Below are 26,982 nucleotides of genomic sequence, written 5' to 3'. Positions count from 1 at the left end.
TATATATATATATGGAGCAAGAGATGCATAGCCGCATTTGGTTTGTCTAGTTGACTAAAAAGAGTTTGCAGATCTGCCATTAATACGATTAAATTTCAAAGCGCAACTTATTGCGTACGGTATATCGATGGCGACGCTCCACAGACACACCCACGCAGTTTTAAGATTAGCTTTTTAAGTTTAACTTTCCAAACTTACTATTTAGGTTAGGTTTCTTTTCAATTCATTCAAAATTAATTTGAACCTTTTAATAGCAAAGTATTTTTACGTAACATAGTCATGTGTTTTATTGCGAATATACTAAATGACAGCATTTGTATCCTGTCACAAATAATATTCAGCTTTGAAGAGATAACCATATAAATGAACTGATCCGCAATATGTTGCAATGAAAAAAACGACAACTTGCCGCTTTAAAGATAATTTGCCTGCAAAATATTGTTACTTTTCGTCGTGGAAACGGATATCGGGATAATTTAAGAAAATAAGGTAAGAATGTAGAATGTATCTCGTAGTGTGTCAGATTTTGTTTAAAGTATCATTAGCCATTGAAGATATTAACTTAACACGATCAGAGATAATTTTGTTTATAAGTAAGCATATATATTTATAGAAAAAAAAATAAGATGGAGGTACCGTGCCTTATCGTTAAAACCGTCAAACTTTGGTTAATCTCTCATTGTGACACCCTCGCTCTCCCCATATATATATATATATATATAATCCCGTTTTCACATTAGCCGTGTATTTAGGTGTCGTTGATGACAAATGTAGAAGACCTTACCAATACCCTGTAACAGATAACTTAAAGTTACCTGGCCGCTTTAAGTTAGACGTCCTAAATTAGGTACTAAAAAATCAAGTGGTGTAACCTTTGGAACGATTAGCGAAAATAAGGACAACATAGTAACACTTCAATTATAGTTGACGCATTTAAGTGATAGCTTCATTATACACTGCAGTAAACAAATCCTATTAAATAGGGACGTGATTGTACCAGGGCACAACTCTGAAAATACGAACTAATTACCAAATAAGCCGATTTCGGTACTATCCAATTCATAAAAATTCTATTCATCCAATTGATGCTCCTTCTTTTCTCACATAAAATTAGGAAATCGAGAGACTTATCATTTGAAATCTAGCGTATTTACTATTAGTATTGAGACAGCCATGAAATAAACTGCTCACGGGGAAACTGGAAAACACTTGCTGTTAACAGTCGTTAATTTAAATATCCTCCTTAATTTTTGTGATCTGGTTGGTAACATCTTAGAATCTAAGATGGGCTTCGGCTGAACTCTGTTTTCGACTAAAGGCTCCAACGACTTCAATAGACGTCGCGCACAAAATATATTGGAACCGTCTGCAATATACCTGTAGACGGCAAACAGAAACGTGAAAATAAATAGGGGACCCCGTCGGGCATAACAAAAACATCATCAATGCGATGCAACCTTATATGATACATGAGGTGTATCTTGTAGATTTGTATATGAATACATAGTTTTTTTTTAGTTTCATCCACGATATTGTTACGGACACACAGCACACGTTTATTTGAACGGGGTGTATAGCTTTAATAGGATAATGTTATTTGAATTTAATATATAACTCGAAAATATAATGTAATATAGTTCAAGTATGCAAACATTTGATGTTAATTAATGTTAACTGTTCCCGCCGCTTTGATTAAATTATATAGCCACTTATCTAGGATAAACTTTTTGTACTTACAGCACGAATATTTGGTACTTATCAAACATAAAATGTGCTTCATCCACTTTTGCCCCATATGGTGGTTTTTGGTCTCCATTTATCTGCTGTGTATACCTTTCAAATCTCCATATGTCCTTGGTGCCATAGACCAATATGAGTAAATGTAATAATCTAGAAGAAATCCGTCATCTCATCCATCCAAATTAGGCTATACGTCAGCTGAGTGCAACTAACCAATTTCGTACTGCTTTCCAGGAATGCGATAGAAGACTTTGGTAGGTATTTTATAGTATCTCGTCCCATAAGGTCTTTACCGATTATATTTAAAAGCATCGAGTCTATTGAGATTAACATTCATCTATTACCAAATGTCATCTCCCGTCATTAGTGGCTTGAAACATTAATAACTGGGAGAAACAAGTTTCTTGTCATTGCGTTTACTGCATATAATTTTTTGGTATTTCTCATTAAGCTCAGAACATGTCGCATTTACGTTTTTTACCGACGCGATGGAATGGTGTTGACATAGAGAAGTACAAATTTACAAGCAAACCACAGCTGCGAGAGTATCAAAATGCACAATTTGTCGGCTCTGTCTGCCTGCAGTCGCGGAAAAGGACGACTAGCGAACCTGGACTTTGGACACAAGCTAGAGACACTTCGTATATCCCGGGCCATTCTCTAAGAGCCGGATGTTTTCCGGAAAAGCCGAAAAGAGAAAATGGTAATTTTCTATTTCCCACATTCTATGAGATGTTTACAATCGATTAGTATTTGATTAGATATCAAAACTCAATAAGTTGATCTCACTAATCAACCTCATATATTACGAGAGTGAAAGATATTTCTATAATACAGTGTATTTACATATTGTATTACATTTAGTAGTTACATATTGGTCTATCGTATACCTGCAATAGAATTATGAATCAAGCACCAATGTTTACCATTGCGAGCTTATGTACTAAAGTCAGATTATGCACTAGATACTAAGTATATAATAGTATAGTTTACGTCGTGGTAATGGTTGTTCATTTCGATGAATACTTACAGATCATCTTCTATTTTAAATATTCTTCTTCGTAATTTTCTAATACGTTCAACTCCTAAAGGACTTGGACTAGTGGCCTATAGGAAAAAGCCACTATTTAAGTGGCTTTTTCCAATAGAGAAAATTTCGGTCACAGAGACGAAGAAAACTAAGAGTAATTGATTTTGCTAGTGGCGCCACCTGGAGTTTTTGTATCATGACGGAACCAAAGGTATCATATGTTTCGCTATTCCTATATTCGACGCTTTTAAAAAATCCTAGTTTTTTAAAAGGACACGACCTCATAAGTTAATCCATTGTCGGCAAATCCGTTCGGCCGAGTCTAATTCGAAAGAGTTATATTACAAGTGTATCCACTTTAGAGTGTCTTTTGGTAACAATAGGAACCGGACATTTCTATAGGCTTAGTTTGGAGTAACACCTACACTTCGTGACGCCATAGCCACTCAATGATAGTCTGATTAAATAAACTAAATTATAATTGCTTGACAAATAATGCCTTAAGCGTGATTGCCTCGACATATAAAATATATGCATAACTTATATATGCATATTTAAGCTGATCATGCGCAGATCGGATTCAATCGTTTTCAGAAGTAACTACATTTGGATTGGAATGATTGGAATAGATCAAATCAGCACTGACGGTGTCCTTTACAGCGGTGTTTATGAAGTTCATATAGGAGCTTACTAATGGGCTTAACCACGTTATTAACCAGAACGAAAGCATGAAACGATTTCCGTAGTTATTGTAAGGTCCTTATGATTTGTACTGTTGATTTAAGGTTTATAACTTTTGAACATTCTCAGCAGCCTAAATGCATCGTTGTCCAATCATCATGCTCGATCTGAGGCGAAAAAAAAAAAAAAAAAATGTATTGAGAAACTTAAACATCGACGAGAAAAATTAAAAAAAAAACTGTCACGAAAGTACAGTTTCATGCATTTGAAACATTTCTATAGAACATTTCAACTTATAGAAAAGTTGGTTACGTCTATGATTCCGCGATTCGTATTAGGGAAGCTACAAACACTGCCTCAGTATGACCGGACTATATCATATTATAAAGCCACCTAACGAGCATGGCTGATAAATTTCAGAGTAAACTGAATTTGAATGATAGTGAGTTGTCTACATTCCGAATTATCATAATCCGACTCTATAGGTCTCTACTTGCGGCTTGATCGGTCTTTAGTCATATGTACTTCTTCAAAATCCTTAAAAGACACGTTCATCTTTCGAGTGAAAAACGTACGTTCTGATTAAGATTCATAGAAACGTGTCGTTGGTGGCACCCTGACTCGAACAATGTTCTTCGCACTTTGATGTATCGACTTTCTTTATCTTTGAAAAGCTCATTAGGAGCAATTGACTAAAGAAGCCTGAATTTTCGGCAGAAACTGTTTTGACGGGCGGCATACATCGCAGAATGAGGAGCTATGATTGCTTCCTATTTTAATCATACCTATCATGTTGTAAATGTTCTAGACGAGATTTGGACCAGAGATTTCTGGCTTCAAGGAACGTCTACATCAATCAATAGCTTCGTTCCAAACGCCAGTGCTATATATGCTGTGGGATCGAAAAAGTAGCAGGAACTTGGCTTTGTATCAACTCCAATTATATGGCTTAACCGTCTGTTCGCCGGGCAAGCAATAGTTACTAGATGTAATGCTCGCTTGCCACCTTTGTGTATCTTTAGTTTTAATGATTTCAAACTCAGTACTCAAATACACTGCCATACTATTCTCTCGTTTTTTTCCCCTTTTAATTAGATAAACTTCCCTAAAGTTTCATCTTTCAGGCGTCTCTTGAACATCAGGAAGAGGAAAAATGACTAGATCTAGTGGAAACGTTGGACATGCATTGAGCTCCTTTTCAAAGATGCGATTAGTAAAGCCGTGTGAGATGGTGCGTTATTGTAATGAAGTACTAATGACACGCGCAGTTTCGAGTTCAGTCTTATTTAACAGACTGGCATTAGACAAAGTGTTTCGGACTTTCTGCTAGTATTTTTCAGTGACAGTACAACTACATTTCGGGAACTCATGTCAGGAACATGCATATGTTCCTGGTGCATAACTTCCTGGTAGTAGAAATGAAGTGAAGAAGCTTGGTTTGACGCAGATGTCGTAGCTAATATTTTTCTGAGCTCGTTTTTAAGCCGATACGTGAGTGATTGGACTGTTGTCCATACGTCGTATTCGTACACTGAATTTTCGTTACAGAAACAGTTGTTGAAGTTTCTACTTTTTCTCGAAAGGCGAATCCTTCGACAAAAAATCTGCTCTGAAGGTTTTCATCTCCAATTGGTCCTTCAGAATGATACGACATAACTCACGCGAGATGTTTGACTTGTCTCGAAACCCGTGAGGGTAGTTTAGTAATGCTCGCCTTTTTTCGCGTCTTCGCCCTTATTTGCACAGGTCGTCCAGAATATGAGTTTAATGCTTTCTTTCGTCCATCGCAAAACCGTAAGTAGTACAAATTGACACATGATGAAACCCTCAACAACATTCTCTGTTAATACCTGATTTTGTTAGCAATATAATATATGCTGGAGGCTTCTTGCTATTACACTTCAGCCTTGAAAAAAAACGATCCACATAAAAAATCCGCTCGACCACTTGTTTCCCATTTCTGAAGAGAGCCTTGCTGTAATGACTGCGCTTCTTTATGAAACTTCATAGGGTGCCATATGATTTTTGTCGGTTTGTTACTTCAACCCTTCACAGTTAGTGCCACACTAGAAAAACAAAACATCAGAAAACTGTATTTTCAGACAGTTCTAACCACTTACGATAAACACGGCTATTTTATTTTGAAATTCTACACATATATTAACAAGCCCCCCCAATCTTTTAGAGCCTTTTGGTTTTTATTTTCAAAGGATTACTTTAAAAAATAGGCTAAGCTTCACCTCATGTTGGATCTGTGAACTACGCGTATATAATAATGTCCGTCGTTGACAATCGAGCAGCTGGATACGTCAAGTTATTGTAACTCAGGGTAACAAAAAAGGTCGCTGTCGCCATTTACATGTGATGACAAAAACCTAACTCGGCCAAAATGGGTGCCATTGTTTGCGTCAAAAACCTCATTATAATGATCTCTTATCGCACATCTGAAACTACTATTACCTAGAACAGATGATAGCACTTGAACTATTTAGCGAAGATATTCAAATGAGTATGTAAGGATTACTTCTAATCCTATTTAAACATGGAAAATAGAGATCTATGTCGCAAAAAATACAACACACACAAGGCCAATGCGGTTAGGTTATGTACATGAATCGTTTTTTCAACATGCACTGGACAGAAGCTAACATTGTAACGAATACAATAGCTTTACTTGGAATGGATGAAGGCAGTATCGATAAAGCTTGAGCTGCTACTCTCAAAATCAAGCTACTGTTTTCTATTCGCCGCAGTCTATTGTAGGGTTACTGAATTTAAATGTTACCGAAATTACTGCTGAAGTACACACTTCGGTATCAAAGTGTGCATTTTTATGAGTAATAATAGCAAAGTCTCGTTATGTTTTTGAGGCCAGAAACTGAATTAAAGTGAGTAGAATACCAGGTACGTGTAACAAGTCTTGCGAGTTGTGCATATATTCTATTAGGCGATATAAATTTTCGTTGCATTTTCAGCGTTAGTCCATAATAAGTCGGAACCGGAATTCAAACGGGCTTGAAGGAGCGCCTTGAGACTATACTACATAAGAAATTAATGTGTACTACTGTTAAAACAATTTGATGTTATTACATAATTGTTAATGAAAGATAAGTTCACCACTATCTGGGAGATACGTCCTTATGGACGGTAGGGTAACACTGTCGGGTCACTGCTGGGATTCTAGAGGGCTTTGTTCTTGGACTGATGTTGTGTGATTTTTACGGCGGAGTGTTTCACCTGCTGGGACCGTTCGAAGAGGTCGCGGTGGTAGCATATGCTGATGATCTAGCACTGATTGTCACCACGTGCGATAAATATTGCGTGGAGAATAAAGCGAATGAGGCTCTCAACCGGGTAGAGCAATGGATGACAGCGCACCGCTCGCAGTTAGTGTCCTCGCTTTGGGAGGAATGCACATTCTTATAGGGAAATGGACGAAGTAACTAGGAGTAATGACAGATATGGGACTTGTGGGCTCGGCGCGCAGGCACGGCTTAAACTTGCAGAGATCGTACCGAGAGCTAAAGAACACACCAAACAATTACCGGAAACAGCAGCAAAATTTACGGCTCTTCATGCTTGCCCCGTGTGAGCAAATAACGCTCTGACGACACAAAAAGCAGACAAACACATTATGATCGGCCCAGAGAGTCTTAGGCATTTAACTGGCGACAGTCGAGAGAACGATCTCAACGGAGCGACACGAAAATTACAAGAATGATACTACGGGACCTTTTGGCAGGTGAACGGATAAAAAGAGCATTGGACGGCGAATGGAATCTTACCCAAGCAAGAAAGTCTAGCCCAAACAGACGGAGCAGAGACTGGGCGAATCCTATAGTAACACCCACGCGGTGAATGGGCCAAAGCACTGGTCCTCCATTTAAAGGAGTGGTACCATAGACCCTTTGAGGAATGTCATACCATCTCACCCCGGTTGCATCTGAACATGGCCAGGTCCAAGCACGCATAATGTGCATAGGTAAACTCTTGGTTGACACCTGTGTCTTATGTGCCTCAGGGGAAACAGATGATCAGCAGATTAAGCAGATGATGCATTCCGAAGAGAAGTGAAATATGGCTGTAGTATAGTAAAAATAGGATTTGATCAAAACCTTAGGAGACAAAGGACGATTAATATAATAAGCCGTGCAACTCACATAAAAGGCCCATTTACTGATGCTGGAGGAGGATCTCGTAGACTCAGTAAGATGAAAAAGAACACCAGCCCCAATAAATATGGTCAACTGGGAGTTGCGACGTTTTTTGTCTGCCTAAGATAACTGTTAAGTTGAATGACTGCTTGAAACATAAGCCCGATTGGCTACGTCGGATAAGTATTGATTAAGTATGAAATATAAATTGGTCCTGAGGAAAGTTTTTTGTTTTATTTTCACGCACTGCCAAAATTGTACGGCTTAGAAGGACTGATAATAGTTTATATGGTAATATAATATATGATAATATAATATATATATATTTATGCTCTTCTCAACTGGTAGTTACAATTCGCAAAAAACCAGTTTGAGAGTTTTGAGTGCAGGTTGAAAATTGACACTTACGGCAGTGGCTATCCCGACCATCGTCGACCAAATCTTATTAAATTATTTGTGCTTCGTAGTAGATTTTTTATTGTATTTCTGACAAGCATTTTTTTTACTTTTTGACACTAAGCTTAGCTGGCGTACTTACCAATAACACCAGTTACCCATCGCTGTTTCTATAAGATGTCATCGATACAGCCCTCTTACTTGTAGCAGTAGAGCTATCACGCGCGACAACTTATCAGTTCGGTGAAGTCAAAATTAAATCGTGAGTCGTCAAGGGATTGGGTTTATGGTGAGTGTGAATCTATGGGATCTTATCGAAGCCTCACATTGTTTTCGTTTGATAAATTATAAGCATGACAACACCAGTTATATCATATAGCCTGCTTTTCGATAAAATTTATATTTGATTCAACGAATAATTATTAACTTGTACTATATGGTTGGCTGTCAAGATTTTATTGATCCTTTTTGAAACCAGATGGCTTTGGAGTTACATATCCTGGGTAATATGGGTCACATCGTTGGTGTCACTTGAAAGCTAAGATACGGTAGTAACAGATAGCTAAAGTTGCTGAAATACCCTCATTCAGGCTTATTATAGAGCACCTTAAATATGAGCGAAATATCTGCTAAAATTCTATTGTTATTATGATGAAGGCACAAATTCTGCCCACGCTCATAAAAAATGTGTGTTCTTTATGGTCATAATGCGTTATCGGAACAAAGCCCAAAGATGGTTATATCCTTTTTGTTCTGGAAATTTCGATGTTCCTCGTAGTAATTGACCAATTGGGGAATAAATTGATAAAAAAATTACTGTAAATGTACGACTAGCCGTGATTGCTAAGGAGTTAAATATTAGGCCATGACGAAGGCTGGCTACGGCTTGATGTTCAAATGCCACACGAATTAACGTAAACTAATTTATTTGATCCGTATTTCTATCTGGCAAGCTTTACAGAAGCGCAACGAGGTAGAGATTTTTTTAAAGCGCTTGATCACAAGTGATGAACGATATATCGTATACGATAATAATGTGCAAATAAAAACAAAAATAAAAAATATACTCGGTCATCTGTGGCAAAACCCATACAGACGCCAAAGAAGATGATGCCGTGTGTTTGGTTAGCTCGGAAAGGAATCGTATATTGTGAGGATCTGTTGATAGGCGAAATGATTGATTCGGAATCATACTAAGAGACATATAAGATAGGCTATTAAAAAATCTATTGGAAATAGTGAAAAGAAAATGCATCGTTTCTCGCCATAAAAATCACATATATTTTTAGTTATCCAGAAAATATCGGGAGGACTTGGATGGGAAATTTTTAGTGTAGCCGCCGTATAGCCGGATGTTGTGCCATTAAACAATCATCCATTTCGGTCTCTGCAGAACCCTCTTCATAGCATTAATTCAGTTTCAGTGGAAAAATGCAAAAACTAGTCGTCACAATTTTTTGCGCAGAAACTCCAGAAGTTGTACAGCGATGATACCATGGTATTGGAAAAATAATAGAAGATCATAATGGCGTATATTTAGCTTAGAAACATTATTTTAAATATTAAAAAAAAAAAAAATTGCTTTTATTTTAGCTTCTATATAAATGTATTGCGTAGCCTAATATAATATCTTTGTATTTTTTCCACTCAGATCTTGAATCCCCCCCTCTGAAAGCCGTATCTCCGTGTATTGTGTATAATTAAATGATTATCACTTGCACTCCAATATTGAGCATTTGACAATTGAAGGTATCTATATATTGTTGATGTTATTTTTGAGGCTACGCCAATCCTATCATTTTTCGATCTGAATTTTTTTTACCAAAAGACGCGTCGGTGCCGTATTATCAGTATCCGTTTGTAAGACGAACAACGACGACTTTGTTGTGGTATCTAATAATGTATATGAGAGTCAATGGTGTAGTGAAGACGCTAAGTCGAAGATGATTTACCTGCTTTTTTCAATATCGAGTATTATTACCGTGATAGGACCGTCGGCTCTATTGGGAAATCGGGGGAAGGAGGGGGGGGGGAGGGTGAGATAAGGATAAAATCTATCACAACGGCGAAGGACTTCATTTTAGCGTCTATATCTATTCTCTCCGCTTTTCGTTGTTCTTCATCTACTTTAGTTTAGTTGCCGGCACAAATTTATAGATCATTTGATGAATGGCCTAGGAAATTTCGTAAAATCAAAACGTAATTACCGGATGTTGCTGTTTGATTGCCGAAACGCAACAATAAGTATTTGATTTAAAGATGTAAGAAAAAAAAACGAGGAAAAAAGTCGGCTGTTCATAAATCTTATTTCTTTTAGTACCTGTCCGGTGCACTTGGACCTACCTACAACTTGTGAATTGCTGAACACCTGTTCGGGTATTTTTTGTTGACGTCTAGGCTTAGAACTGATATCAGTATTTTATAAGGCAGGTAGCTCTCTATTGATCACTTGTTCGGATAAGCTACTATTTGAAATAATATAAGCCGGGAGTAGGGGACAGAATAAAAAGCAACAATAGTGTGTACCATTTCGCTATCTTTCATCATCATGCTCCTAGCAGCTCCATGGTCCGGCACTATAAATTCATAATTAGGTTTTGTACAGCTGGATTGTAGTATAACGTAATAGCTGATATATCTCCGCCAATTTAAAATGACAAATGAGATACCTGTTTCGCACTGTCTTCCTATAAGTCTACGCACTTTTTCAATACCTGCGTTTCGAGTTCATGTCATGGCAGGTCGCCAGCGTCACCGGATAGATGAAAGAGACGATTAACTATTATCTGCGAAGAATAGGGACAGAAATGTCAAAGTCAGTTTAATATAGGATAGATCAGTCAAAAGCTAATCGAAATAGGATTCCTAGTGGCTATTTGTAGGGAGCATTCGGAGCGGAGATAATGACATGCGATTGAATCACGTTAAATCTTTGTTATTTTGGCTTGTGTAGAGATAAGATTGTTACTTTCATTTTTACTGAAACAATAAAGAATTCGGAAGGAACAACAATAAAAAAAAAAATTCGAAGATTTATCAGCCGGACAAAAATCGTTATTAATCCTTTTTTGGTACGGTAGCTTGAAAACTCATACGATAAAATAGAGAGAGAAACCATTGGTAATAATACATTGGCATATTTTTATCTTTAACTAACGCTAACCGCCTTTTCTCACATATATAAACATAGCACATTCATTCCAATGTTCAGGATCAGCTGGCGATAATTTGATCATTTTAGTGAAAATATAAGAAAATGGGTTATATTGTGAATCTGCTATTAATGATGTTCCGCATCTGGCAAATGCGCATTTGTGCTAGTTGCGAATTGCCATGTGATTGGTGTACGATGCATTTTACCGTTGTTTACTAAGGGAGGTAATTATGACTAGTTGGAGAGGTGCTAATGGGTCGCAGTGCTAGAAATCCTCTAGTTCAACCGTATCAGTTCCGCGCCGATGTCCTACTATTCTAAGAGAATTTAGCTTCAGGATTAGTGCAGAATAGCGTTGAACTGCAGAAGGGAGCAATTGTCCGAACGATTATATATATATATATATATCACCGATCGAGTGGGCCTTCTTATTATGGCCGTTTTGGCACTAATCAATAGGTAACAAGTTGGTTCTACACCAGTTTACGATCATGCACGTTGTGCTTAAGATTTATGAAAGTAGAGTGAAAAACGTTCGGATAAAATGTATGCATTCCTAGTCTTTGACACAGTGTTTTTTTGTTAGAAAAAGGATTATCTGAAAACGCTGCGTTGCAGCCAGTAGAACAGTTTATGACAAAGGTTATCTTTTTGAGAACTACATTTATTGGCCTTTTGTGCTTTTATGTTATTGGCGTCGGAATCTGCGTCCAGTCTGTCATTCATTTTTTTTAACCGTTTCTTATTACTTGATAGAAGTAATAGCTTAGCCAAGTGCACGTGCGGTACGTCAGGGTTTCAGGCTAAAATTAATGGGAATCAAAACATCTAATGCCTCCCTGTACCTCACCACGCCTTTTGTCAAGCTACCGATCGAGTACACTTTTTTTTTTTAAGTAGAACTGATGGTAATTGAGAAAGCAGTTAACAAGGTCCGAAACTGTCCAGGTTTCGGCAAAGTTCACAGTTTCAAGCAGTTCATATCTATTGCTAATTATAGGTTATCATTTCGCCGCTGTAACACATTCTTTCGTGTAACATAGTAAGACAACAACGCCTAATTCGATATCCATCTAAGTGGTTCTGGCTGAAATATACACAGGGTATTTATAGAGTTACTCATAGAACTCATGATGATGAATGACTAAAGTTTGATAGCCTTAGAAGTAACCTTCTACGTGATATCTTGCGTTTTGTATGTTAGTTGATTACGTATCAACGTAAAAAAACTTCACTTTTTTAAATAAAAAAGAAAAAGTGTAATAAAACATATTTTGAAGGAGTCAAATTTTGTTGACATCGAATAGACTACTCAAGACATTGACCAGGGTTTCACTAGTCCCAAGATATATTTCTCCGGGCTGCCACCCGTCAGTTTTTTTTCAATATATATTAGCGCATCAATAAATACAAATACATTTTATGGAACGTAATCGTTGAGATGGGTTAATCTCCCAAAAGTTGTGCGACTTTCTAAACACCCTCCTCTTTTTCTGGTTTCGATTAAATTTCCATGCTGAATAGAGAGCACTACTCAGTAACGATGCTATGCCTCACACTGAAATGAAAGGATACATTAGTTATGAGGATTCGCAGCACAAATTAAAACAGTAGACAAAGACGCCGCATGTCTGAACCATCACTTTCCCTTGCGGCGACCACTAAGATCATAATCGATCACTGACGACTGACGACAACAAAACACAAGCACAGAACAAAGATCTAGATGATTTATAATTCCGAATGTTCCACTAATTCTGCTTATGAGACAGAGGTCACTGTTTGAGTCTGATAGACGATGGTTTTGGGTATCCTATAGACATAGCAGAATTCCCTTCATTAGCAAGACAAATTAAAAGGCTCACGCATTATAACAGAAACGTTCCTGGAAGCCTTTGTGACAGCGAAAGTACCTGTACACTAGGGGAAGTGGCTGTTATTAACTAAGTGACAATTTAGAATTCCTTCAAACAGGTGTACTAATAACGATTTCCTACATGTCCAAAACAGTTCCTGGATTAGCGAGATGAATATTCCAGCTGCCACCATCTCGTGTATGTATTACATAAACAAACAGAAAAAACAAGCTGTTCGAAAAAGCTTTAATCAAACATGGTAACTCATAGTCAACATTAATTAGTAAACACGCACAATCGATTGACGTAGGTGTTAATGATTTAATTAAATCGAGCCGACGAGTATCAACGTTGTTTTTTCAAGTTTATGAAAATAGAAAATTGCTGTGAAGCCTATCAGGTTTATGATAGGCTTCCTTCCACACCGGGTGGAATAATTTTCTTTTTTTTTTTAAATGTCTCCTATTAACTATTTTTTTTTTTGACGATGTTGCTGCCTTTTGGTTATGTACAAACAATGAATCCATACTTAATTTTAATTGCTTGTTTTACATATATCATTTAGAATTTTTCGTACACTAATAATGTTCCACGATGGTACTATCTACGGAGCTTCATTTTACAAAATTGAACTGCGGAAATGATCTCGGTAATTCCGACCGTGAACAATCATTAGTGTTGAAACTAGACCAGAGGTTGACAACGTTTTCGTGCAGTGTCTTCTAGTGCCCATTCGTTTGATGAAGTTCTTTGTTTGGAGAACGGAGGAGAAGGATAGGGAACTATAACCAATACCCCTTCGAAAAGTTTGAAACAGTACTTTTAGGATTAGATAGGAATAGAAAAAGAATATCTATTATAGAAGGGATAATATCTACACCAAAAGACCTATGGATCTTAGTCTAAATAGAACCATAGCATTGTTCAGTATTTAATTGTTTGCCACCGAAACACTATCCACCTGCTGTGATTCCGCTTAAAGATTTCTTGTCCAATCTCTCCATTATATTTGAATTTTCGCAGCGTTCTAGCCTTCGGAGTAAACTTAACCACAGAGCGTTGATTTTCGGGATTAAAAGGACCTTTTTTCTTCTGAACTCATTTCTTTTGAAAGACGCCATTTACATATTGTAAAGACTAAAAAAAAAAGAAATCGTAAATAGCTGCTAGTTCAGACCCGATTCAAACTATAAACGCCCTAGCCGATATATTGTCAGGCTTTTGGCCGAAAGTCTAGTTCTTTACGAAGTGACCAAGGGACTAGCCACCCGTTATCCTTTCATTCATTATCTGGTTTATCGTAAAGAATAGAAGACGAGAGGTAAGGTGGAAGATACTGGCCAGACCACCGACAAGGTCAGGTTATCCCGGTTGCCACAAATTGTACCGCTAGTGGCGTCAGATTGTGCCGTCCGCTGGCCGCGACGCTGAGGCAAGAGAAAGAGCGCGCTCGCAAAGGATGCGTAGCAAAGAGGAAAAACAATGTTAAGATCGTTGTTATTTATATTGGCGGTCATTACACTCGGCTATTGTTGTTTGTCATTTTGCATTCCCATTCGCGTGTAACTGCGCCCGTGTAACTTTACGTTTTTATCTCCCGCCCGGCCACCGCCCTCCTGGCTGCGTCTACGCCTTTGCGTAACAGCAGTCCTCGAGTTCTGGCGCCTCCGCACTTCAATCCATTACCCTGGGATGTACCACGGCGCCTTTCAGGTATAATGTCTTTGCGGTGCGTCATCTGGTTACTTTACTTACTTCAAAAACACATTTTTTATTCACCTCGGTCCCTGCTATAGGAATTAACAACCGTTCCAGAGAAGACAATATTATTTGTCAACTAGGTCGTCCAAATAGATTGTATTTTCTTGTACCTTTTCAAATGTTAAGCTTTTATATTTTTTAACTCTGTGGCCTTCTGTCAACCCTATTCCTTTCTGTGAATCAAATTTAATTCCATTGGACTTTTAACAAGATGTAATATTTTGAAATTCTTAGTTAACGGTTTTGGTGTCAAATCGAAGTTGTGATTGCGATAGATAGTGGTTCTATTAAATAAACATGATCGGCAGGCATTTCAAGCGCATGCGCAAAAAAAATCTTTGAAACATGCGTTTTTATTCAGATACGGTATTAGAAACGGGTTATAGAAAAATGTTTCAACTTAGGTATGGTAGTCATCTGGGCTCAAAATAGGTCCGGTTATTTTGAATTCGTAGCACGTTTCAGATCACTATACTTAGAGCTTTGAACCAGAACAGCGTCAGTAGCTAGTTCTGTGAAACCTATTCGCAGTTTAGCAATGCCGGGCGCACACACAAACAAACCTTATTAATAGTTCGGGAAATAACGAGCGGCAATTACCTCTTGAAATGTTCTTTGTACGGCTATACAAAACATGATGCAATATATGAAACATTACCGATTCGCACTTGAAGACCTTAACAGATGAACTGATCCAACTACGCGAGCGAAATTCAAACCCGTTCAGGTTCTTATTAAAAAGTACGTACATAAAAAAATACAGGTAGAGCTACAGTTGGGCGCTGTCAACTTCTACTTGTGCTATGTTTCAGGTCTTAGAACTACAAATGGTGTAGGCCGGGACCCAAACATTACTTGTCCTCTGTCCCTAAATACTTCGCCTAAATATCACAGTCTCAAAGTTTGTGAGGTTAAAGCTCAACGATAAGCGCATAGTTCACTTTGTCTTAGCTGAGACGATATATATTTTATCTATATATATATATGTTTTACTCACGTCTAGACTAAATAACTATCTTCTTTTATTATCATATTTGTGTGAAAAATGTCTCGATTTACATTTGTGATTAACGCAAATGTGTACCACTGCCGACTCGTTGGCTCGATTTCGCCTAGCAGAAAAAGCAACCGAAGTCCATCTGTATGAGCGATACTTCCGTGGTTTTCGTTTACTCATGCATGAGAAGTCATTTATTTTTTCCTTGTCATCATCGGAGTAGCTGCGCCCTAAATCTAAAATCACATCGCCATCACTGAGATGAGGCCTACCTTAAAATGCGAGGTAACTACTGTTCATATTGTCATCGTGCTGCATGCAGATAGGTACGCTATTGTTTTCAACAAGTCGCCCTGCATACTACTACATGCAAACAGGAATCCGTGTCATACATTTCGATTGCAGTCGAGCATGCCATGCAAAATCTACAGACACACGGAGCTACGGGATCCGGGCGTCCACTGAACGTGACTAATAAATATCGGTGGGAAGCAGTTGAAAAAAGCGCGTATTGATCAATAACAAGCTACATCGCCACGAATGACGTTCATTGATGGCCAAGTAATTTGCTTCCTAATACAGGGCGAAAATTGACACATACAGGATGGATTTGTTAAGCTTTTGAACAGCCCGTTAATTAAATCGGAAATGTATTGAAATGCAAATCGAAGAGGCTTGCCTCGCAATTAGAAAAACCGTTCCACCTGCCTGTAAACACAATCAGCTCGTTATTGCACAGCTTTCTTTTTGTTTTGGCAGTTCTAATCTGTTTAGCTCTCGAAACGTGTAACGGTTTTATTACCTGCAAAGCCTTGTTAGTTATTTGAGTTAATGAAAAATGGCAGCGTCACTGAGCTATCGATGTGAGCGCATCTACTTTTAATGTGGATGATAAACAATAGGCCTAATCTTCCGGCGTCGTCTGTTGTATAAGAACAGTAAGATCTAAGACAAAGATAACTCTCAGCTGGTGCTGTGAAGATGATTGGGCAAAAAATAGAGGCAAATATAATGTTAACGAATATAACAGTCCGAATGAAAAGCAATGTTAGCAGTATACGAAGCATCTCGATATACGATATATTAATAGTGTTGGTTGCAGACCATGCTACTATGTGCATGTTCCTCGTCGAAAACCTCTAAACTTATTAGTTTCGTGGGGGATTGATCGGAACCTGATTGCTAGTTTGGTTTAACAGGTGCGAGCCCTTTATTCTGAGTCCTTTCAGGTAATCCCGAGCTCCTCGACCAAGGATGGACGGCAAAGCAAAGGTGCATTTGTAACGCATCATACGTGAATAAATATGTATGTCTCATACCGAGGTACTTAACAAAAGTGTTCGATTTTATATTACTGTGACGTAAAAATAAGCATCCTGTTGCGTCTTATTCTCCCTGCCGTGATGCACTCGAATCTTCAAATTTATGACTTTCGAATATTTCGTGGAATTAGATCTAACGTACGCGTAACCCCTTTCTTACTGCTTTTATCTTTTGTTGCTTTTGTACGGCTGTCTATATTTTTGCCTCAAGACCGTAATCTCTCATAGCAGACCTTTAGGTGACTATGGCTGGCTGTGTATGAATAACTTTAGGGCTATCGGCAGGTAGCTTTCGGCAGTCGCAAGGCTGACACGCAGAAGAAATTCATTCTGGCAACGACAAGTCCGCCAAATGCACATCCGCATTGCTATATAAATATACATCTGTGCATAGTTTTTAGAAGACGCTACCTAATACTGAATGTGAATCGAAGCTTGAAAGCTATTAACTAAAACGTAGTTTTTTTTTTTTTTGCATTTCTTCTTTTTTGTTTCTGTTTGTAAACATGTGTTGACGTTTGGTTAGCGCTCAATGTTGTCCCATGATGGAAATATTGATCTAACTATAAATAATATAACATCTTATTTATTAAAAACACGTATACTAGAGCTAAATGAAAAAAATGCAATATATTACACATAAATAGCGATTAAGTAAGACAGCTGATTGTCATGATTGGCGATAAGGAAAACGCTAAGCCAGCGGGCGTAATTACTCGCCTGCTGTGTGCAGTATCCCTTGACAGGGAAACGATTATACATTTTCATATAGCCTACCTGTACGTTTCAGTTGCGCTATGTAGAACCACACTCAAGGCGCAAAATAGCTACATTTTTAAAAGAAAAAAAAACTTGTTTGTAAGCTTTGATGTTAGATTTGCTGTATCATCAAATGTATACATATGATGGCTTTTTAAGAGTACCTCAAAAATAAAATACATTTTTGCAAAACTTTATACTTTACATCTATTTTTATTACGATGAAGGCACAGATGCTACTCAGGCCCAAGAAAATGTGCTGTTTATGTTCCCGATGAGTTATCAGAAGAACCGATCTAAAGATGGTCCTGTAGCTTTTATTCTGGAGATTTCAACTTGAAAAATGCTCCTTTTAGTGGTCGACCAAATACGAAAAAGGTAGGTAAATCATTGCTAAAGTTGAGCAAGATCTACGCATGAGTAGCTATGATATCGCCAAGAAACTGAACATTCACTACCCGATAATTTTGAACCACTTAAAGAAAGCTAGCTACAAAAAAAAAAAAAAAGAAAAAAAACTAGATATTTGGATACGAATTGACACAAATAAATTGTAATTTATCTGCGAAACTCTACAGAAACGCAATGAGATCGAGTTATTTTTAAATCGGTTGATCACAGGTGACGGAAAGCTGATCACGTACGACATATCGTGTAAATAAAAAAATTGTTTTTACTGTGGCAAAATCCAGACTGTGTTATTTTATGTGCTTGGTGGGATTAAAGAGTAATCGCGTATTACGAATTGCTGCCGCATGGCAAAACAATTGATGAACCTCCACAATCAATCACTTCCAACAAGCCATTGGAGAAAATCGATCGCAACTGATGGATCGAAATAGCGTCGTTTTCAACTATGACAACGTAAGATTACCACATTTACATGGTAGCGTTTTATAAAAATCGAAAGGATTTGGAAGCTTCGATCGTCCACCATCAGACAATCACCTGTTTCGCTGTCTGCAGGATTCCGTTATTGGTATTAATGCTGTTTCAAATGAGGGTTGCAAAAATCATTTATCACGATTTTTCGTCCAGAAGTTCTACAATGATGAGATAGATGATGGTGTTACCAGAAAAACTACAGTAGATCATCGCTCAAAATAGCGCATATTTAGTTTAGAGATATCATTTTTTGATATAAAAAAATATTTGTTTTTATTTTGGCTTAAAACGATGATTACTTTTTCGGCAACTTAGCGTATTTAGACAACTTAGCGTATTTAGTGAATAATTCCCTGCTCGATAATTTTGCTTGTATATATTGTACTTCCACGGACATGTGTAATGTTTACCTCTGTTAAAGTTGTAAACATCGCAAGCAGACCGGACGATTGTTTTTTTTCTTTTACGTTCTTTTGAGGTATGCCAAGTAGATACTGTTTTATATTAATGATCATAAGATTTGCCGTTTAAATAGGCTGAAAGTATTCTCTTCAACGGAATTTCGTCAGATGTCGATGAGGGCCCCCGAATACAGACAGAAAATGTCAATGACTCTTGAATTCGTTATTTGAGATGACTAGCGAGAATCGGCATAATGATACGTGCGAGAGAGTGCGCACAAGATAAACGGGGTCGACCAGATCTTTGGCTTATTCTATCGTATCTCACCATCCAAAGAACACTCCTGCAGCCGCACAATCTGATATATCCGCGTCTTCGCTTTCAGTTTAAACTGTGAGTAAGTTCTATCGTTCTCATTGGCGTACAGAAATGTTTAAGTAGAATAGACAGAAAATTCTCTATTGCTACAGATTTGATACGGCAAATTTGATTGTCTATCACGTAGCTTCAACATATATAATAGCGCAACGAAAAAATAGTGAAAGCATTAAGATCGTTAGACTACTCTTATGAAAAAATTAAACCTCTGCACTAATTGCATATTGCATGGACGATACTGTGAAGCGCAGCGTTGCTTCGAATGGGTCATTTATATATTAATAAAAAAAAAAAAACAATGTTTCGCAAAGCACATTGCTGATGCTATGACGCGCTTCTTCGAGATAGTGTTATATCAACACATTCGACAATTTTGATTATTTGCTTTATTTAGGAACCGGCTTGTTGCCAAGAAAAGCAGACGGCTAGCATCGTGCTTTGCCGACATAGCCCGTGTGCCCTCGTAACAGCTGAATTGAATGAAATTTCTCGGTTGTGACTTCCGCTTTCCAGAATGACAAGTAAATAATTGTAGGGAAGAATAATACGATCTATTTGGTAAGATGTCCCGACCGAATTATGTAGGTTTGGGAATCGTCAGCTTAATTTGTTTAGTGTAGTTTCATACTATGCGTATGGGATGTGGCAAACATTATCTTCATATTTCGAAACAGCGCTAACTCATAGCAGTGTAGCGTCATTTTTGTGTTCGGAATAAAGGTGTACTTTCTGTGGGATCTAAGATCGTTCACTTAGATATTGTTCATAGTTACGCCGACGTAGCGAAAATCGAAAATCAGAAATTCGAGTGTTTCGTATATACAAGTTCCGTCTTAGAAACTACAATGGCGAAGTCGTACCTGAAGCCTTGTATTCAGTGGAGAATCTACTACTGGGAAGAAGTGATTTTAAAAATTCAAAGCAGGACAGTTTGAACTCAAAAGGTCTAGTCTCATAGAACACCCGTTATGAGGGTAGATAGTTAATTGTTGAAGGTCGTGGTGGAAAATGGCACGCCTCTCGGTACACTTAAAGCGCACGGGAATTTGACGTATACAGGAAATTTATACTTAATCACCTATATATATACTGAAAAAGTACGCGTTACATTACTTGAGCGAGCATCTATAGCCAAAATGTAAAAACGTCTGCTTGTCTTCGGCTCGGCAATTCGATCAAGCCGGCAGGAGATCCCCTCTGAAAAATCTTACGGTGTGTACTCTGGCTGCTATACATTATAGTTTCACGAGTTCTGGTTTGTCGATTATGTCTAATGTGCATTCTGAACAAACTCTACCTTAAGCAGCCAAGATAACTGAATAAAATTAAATGACTCCCATTACACGGCGAAGTTCGACCTCATACCGCGAAAATCACGGAAGCTCTCAGACAATAACCATTCTTAGCTAACATTGCTTCCACAGATTATGACTGTCTTTTTCATACCTCAACGATTTTCTGCTAGAAAGTTGTTCAAATCCCAGCATGATGCCAAACTTGAGACTTTATGACATTCGTACCTCAGACTCCTATAAAAGCGGAATAGGTAGGTTATCATTCAAATGGCAAGTAGTCAATAATAATAATCCTCAATCAAAAATAAAACAGCTACTATCCTTGTAAATACTAAAAATTTACTAAATCACATTTCGTTCTGAATAAAATAATACACGTTGTCAACACAGATCTGGATCATACGCTTTATAAATTCATTGCCACAGTAGTTGAATCATATATGTGGAATAATCGATAATAAATTAACGAAGAAAAAAAAACGTCAACATCTTCACACTTTATGATCTCAGGAGCTCAATGTTATCGTTGTTCAAAAAAACATCGACGGAACGCGAGACCTGAGCCCTATGGCTGTTAAATGCAATATCTTCTTGTCAGCTCTTCGCAACGAACTTATCGAGGACGACTCACATTCTGCTCAAATAATAAAAAGTTGACGTGGGCATCGGTTATGTAATAAGCAATAAACGTTTATCTGCTCACTACGTACAATAATACACAATACAATATATAAACTCGATTAGAATAAATACCTCCCCAGTATATTTAAACGATAATTATAATATATTAAAAAAAAAAAACGAACATAATAAACGTTCTCGCAGTTATTGTTGCTACATGTAGTTTTCAGCATCTTACTCAATGTTGTTTCGTTTTTTGTTTCAATGAGAGCTTATTAAAAATCAGCAGACCTTGACGCAGGTCAATTATGTCGAGTATATTTGCCAAATGGCCTTAAGCAGATACAATATTGCGCTAACACATCCAATATATTACTAATAGAACGTAAATATAGTATACACCATTATTCGTTTAGCAACAGCATCGCTTGGAACGCTTTTCTTATTTTTATTAAGGCTTATTGAAAAAGAAGCTAGACTCTGAATCACAGTCATGTAAAACCTCGGTTTTGATTCCGTTCTATCAATCTCACATTCCATATCCTGTTACTTGCGAGAGCTTCTTGTAAAAATATCCTGTTTCTCACTTTTTTTTTTTTTTTTTTTTACCAAAACATAATTTTGTCCAGGAGCAAGGAAGCTTCTAACTCCCTTCGTAGTAAACTATTTCTGGCAAGTTCATTCGGTGAAATGTTTATATTGGTTCCCTGAAAAGATGGTTTGCATATTATTTACTTACGATCTCATTGCTGTCGTCGTCTTGTTCCGGTGGAACCTTACGTGAGATTCATTTCTCAACTGACTCGGCTAAACTATAGGTCCTGACTGCCCCAATTAGAATGCTTTGAAATTCACCAAAATTGGAGCTAGCGGTCAGGGACACCTTAGTGGCTGCCAGCCGATGGGCACACATAGCTATCTATACATATCAGATATATACAGAGGATTCCACTTAAATCTAAACAAAAAAAAGTAACAGACTCCACTCGGTCAAAAGAGCGTTCATCTTTATGAGATTAAATATGACTTCATCATAGCAGCAGTCGACTCGGTGTTTTGCGCCATGGAGCGGTATCCTTGTTCGCTTAATGATTTATTTCTGAGACAATACGCATGTGTCAAGTCGGGTGCAGCAAACATGTCGATGCGCCAAGTAAATAGCTTGCGGCTATGATAATGGACATTAAAGCATTAGAGCCTGTGATCTTCCCGATTGGCTCTGAAATAAGTTGCCTGCGGAAACCCTGGGCAAAAGTCGAGCGACACGCCTCATTTTTCTCTAGAACGAATCGATTTTCAGATATCTAATTAAACGCCAGATTATTGCGCGATGCTAGAGTAAGTATAAGTATTTGCAAATAAATGCGACAGTGCTCTTTTTGCACGTGCTTATGCATATCTGCTGCGATTAGTTTAAGTTCGTAACTTCATTTGGATCAACAAGCGTACAGAACGAGAGATTGCCATGCACTTGTGATCCGTCCCGTAACTCTGTTAAGAGGCATTTTGCAAACGCAAGAAGCATACCCCGTCAAAACTGATTTGCATCACTTCACGAGTGTATAGCGGTGTTCCAGCCTTCATGGTGACACGAATCAATGAAGCTTCATGTTCATCGAAGGTGACGTCCGGTTGTTTTATCTCACCAAACAGGAGATAAGCTAGGTATATGACGTCGCGTTATCGCTTGTCGTCGTTGTGTCGTCCACAAAACCTATCCTAGTCGCTAATCATTTCCGGTTTTTTGAGAACCGTTGCCTTAAATCCTCCGACATCATAAGTCGCAGAATAAATACAAGACAAATTTGTTATGGGGACCGAAACTGACGAAGTTAAGATTCTTTAATTTGCATATATTTTCACACGACGACACCAGTTTCTCTAAAGCCCCTCTAAGGATACTCAATTTGTTAACGAACATTTTTTGAATCGTCAGCCAGTTCCTCATGGCTACTAAATATTTCGGCAAACAAATGTTCGTTAGCTCTTAATGTCTAACAGATCCACTTATTGGTCAAATTTCTCTTCGAATGACCAGGGTAGAAAAGTCCTTCGTCCGTGTGAATGCAAATTCGATCAGCGAGATTTATTTTTTCTCCGTTGTATTCTCCGAAAGAGTTCGGCTCTGACAAGCCTCTGTAAGACTATATCTCCACAAATAGCCATATCGTCAGAATTTCCTAAAGGCGAATCTTCTAACGACGTAACTTTTGCGGCGTCGACAGCTCGAGACATGCTTCTATGTATGTATGTATGTATGTACCGTCTTATTCAACGCGGTCCGGTATGAAGAAAATAGTGATCGTTTGGGGTATTGGCGCCAGCGTTGTGGAAGAGGACAGGTTATATACTCAGCAGATTGCCCACTTGTTCTTCTGGTGCTACCTACAAAACTAGATGGGTCTGTTAGCTTATTGTCAATATGCCCGCTACATCAGACCCACACATACTACAGAAGTTCAACATATTGTTTAACCATAAAACTTGAACGAATCATCTACCAGGCTACCTAAGATCAAGTGGAGCTATTTAGTGGAAATTGTTTTTATCCAACGCACGTACGTTTGTGAGCATTGTATAACATTTTACTTATATAGTTAACATTGCATAAAAGTTAGAGATCGATAACAGCAGTTCCTACCAAGATATCATCCTGCTCCACAGCAGTGGAAAAGTGTGTCTCCAATGGCAATATTAATAATACTGTAATTAACTAAAATGTAGTTAGAGTCAGTCAATCCTTCTTCAATCGCCGCGTGTAACAATCAATAGCTGGTGTCATGGAATAGCCACTGCTAGCTTTTTAACAAAGCTGTTTATATAAACAAATCCATGATGGTGAAACTACAACATACTTCCCTACTATACTTAGGAAAAGACACTGGTCAGACGCACTTTGCCATTAGAAGCAATACTGAGCGGCGGTACGAGGATTATGATTCGCAATAAACCATTCCCGAAATTCAAATCTGAGTCTAAATGAAGCCGTTCATTTCTTTACTAAAATTAGGGCAATACAGATTTAAATGTAGTACTCCTTTTTTTATTTATTTTGGGTGACGCGTCTTTTTGTATGGCTTAGCTCAACTATACGCTATTAACTGCTTCGCTTTCCAGCTTATTAAATGAATGTTTCGGGTTTAAGGACCAGTTCTGTTTTTAATAATTTTTCCAATGCGTTAAATAACGTATTATCCTACGAAACGACAGTCAAGCTAGATGCATCAGGCTGTACATTGCTTAAGGAATCTGACTAGTACTTATACTCAACGAATGCAGTGATTAATTTTGTAAAACCCGCTTAGACTATTTACAATGAATCTTACGTACTAACCACGCATCCGCCAGATACCATGACGCTTCCACGATAAAGTAGTATTCAGTCAGGCACATTTAAACCAGATCCCTTTGCAGGCACCCACTCCTATAATAGGCACACTATTGAATTGAATTCGCCGCGATGTCGATCCTGCGATTACCAATTATCACTGGTCGCGTCGCGAATTTCTGTATACCACTCCTTGTCGCGAGGTCAGCCTTGTACCGCACCGGTTTTCCAACAGCACAACTAACCACAAAATATGATCTGCTAAATTTGTTAAAAAACTATTTTTTTTTTTTTTTTTTTTATTGTACAGCTCTCACTGATCTGTAAATAGAATAGACCCTTTTAGAAATTTCTAATATAGCTAAAGATCTTCCCAACATTGAAAAACTCTCTGGCACGGAAAGGGTTCCGTATACTCATAAGACATGCTTGGTAACTACACAGCAAGGTTAGAATGTTCCACGTACCGCCTAGCCATGTTTCACTTTTGCTTGACTCATATATGACTTTTTGGGTACGCTTAAATTTATATTTGCTCGTTTAAAAATAACTGTATGTCATGAACACGATTCTCGTAGTGTCCGATTGGCAAATGTTGCGCCTTTGATGTACACTTTTCGATGCCCAGCACACTCTACTATTCTAGCTTTCGCGCGACCCAACGGCCACAGAACCGGTCCCTTTCCTTACTGAATGGGAAAGGTCTTCAACAACCCTTCCCACAATGTTCTCTGGTCTCCACGTTTCCTATCCGAGAGGAATCTTAGCGTCTTTCGGTGTTTGTGAGTGGGTCACAGGCCGACTGCCACAGACGACTACATACAAATAGGAGAAGGGGGCGCAAACCGAAATTAACCGTGTAATTAGTCCAACTAGAGCCCCTATCGGCGTAGATAGGTACAAACAATCACATAACAGGCCAGTTTTATTATCCTTATATATACATATATCGAAACAAATTTTTACGCTTAAATTGAGGCAAATATATTTTATATTTAAAAATAATATTAATAGACTAAACGTGCGCTATTCTGATCAACGAAAGTTTTCTGATGATACCATAATTCCCTAATTCAGAACTTCATGGCGTGGTCGAAAAATTGCAGGAAGTGATATTTGCATTAAAACTAAATTAATATTACTAAGGGAGTTCTACAGAGACCAAAACAGATGGTGGTCTGATGGTGCAAGATCCGGAGTATACATGAAAAATTCCCATCAATCAAGTGCTTTCCATTTTTGCAGGGCAGCTAATGATGCATGTGTTACAACATTGCCATGGAATCAAACGACATCTTTTCTACGCACGACTCGACTGATTATTTCCAATGGCTTGTTGTTATTTTGTTTGTTGTTGACAATAGAAATCCATATCAAACGTTTTGCCAGGTAGCCCTAACTGACAAGGCACGATTCCGTTCCAATACCGCTGAAAACGTAACGTCACCTGACTTGGTCTCCGCCGGAGACTGTACACAGCGTCTTTTCTATTTGCACATTAGTGTCCATTTGCTATCACCCGTATTCCGAAATGGCTCGACTTTTGTTTCCTGTAGAGTTTCGCAGAGGGAGTTACGATCGAACAATTTTTTTGGCGTTAATTCATAGTGCATTCGAACGTTAAGCTATTCTTTCTAGCCAGCTTTCCTGAGGTGGTTAAAAACTATGGATGTTTAGTTTCTTGGTGATGTTATGGCAACTTACGTTTGGGTCGTTTCAGTATCTTGTCCATGAATAGCAAACATTTTTTATGGATGTGGGCGGTACCCGTACTTTTATTGTAATATATGTGGAAAATTGTGAAATACAGCAAACTTTTAAAGGTCCACCCATCTTCAAAGTAAAGATTTATTTTAAATCAAAGGTATTCGAACAATACTAGTGCATCAAGAAAAGTGAGAAAAATAAATAATACTTTCGACAACTCAATATGGCAAACACAACAAACAGCGAAGTCTAATATCATTATAGTTCAAACCCGCATATAACATTTCCTATTGAATCCAAAACATCAATTTAATTCAAGTTAGTTACATTTTTTTTGCATTGCTTGCCATTGGCTCAATTATCCTTTGTTACTGACATCGTTGGTTACGAGGGGTTAGCATCGAAGCTTAATATTGAGCAATGATTACGATTTCTTCGGGGCAGACGAAAACATCAATTTCTGGATTATTACGATGATCACTATTTTTCGACCAATTCATATATATAAAAAAAAAA

General features: G+C 37.9%; 1 protein-coding gene across 1 annotated transcript in view; it reads right to left on the bottom strand.

The window, feature by feature from the left end:
- Positions 1-25,407, bottom strand: part of LOC111246317 (neuropeptide CCHamide-1 receptor-like) — a 70,914-nt gene extending 45,507 nt beyond the window's left edge. Inside the window, exon 1 of the transcript XR_015322773.1 lies at positions 24,766-25,407. The gene's annotated coding sequence lies outside the window, so the exon portion shown is untranslated. The remainder of the gene's footprint in view (positions 1-24,765) is intronic.
- Between the last annotated feature and the right edge of the window lie 1,575 nt (positions 25,408-26,982).

Source organism: Varroa destructor, unplaced genomic scaffold (genome assembly GCF_002443255.2).
Source record: "Varroa destructor unplaced genomic scaffold, Vdes_3.0 BEIS01000003.1, whole genome shotgun sequence".
NCBI lineage: Eukaryota > Metazoa > Arthropoda > Arachnida > Mesostigmata > Varroidae > Varroa > Varroa destructor.
Note: the sequence above shows the minus strand (reverse complement) of the source record. Positions and strands in the feature narration are given on the sequence as shown.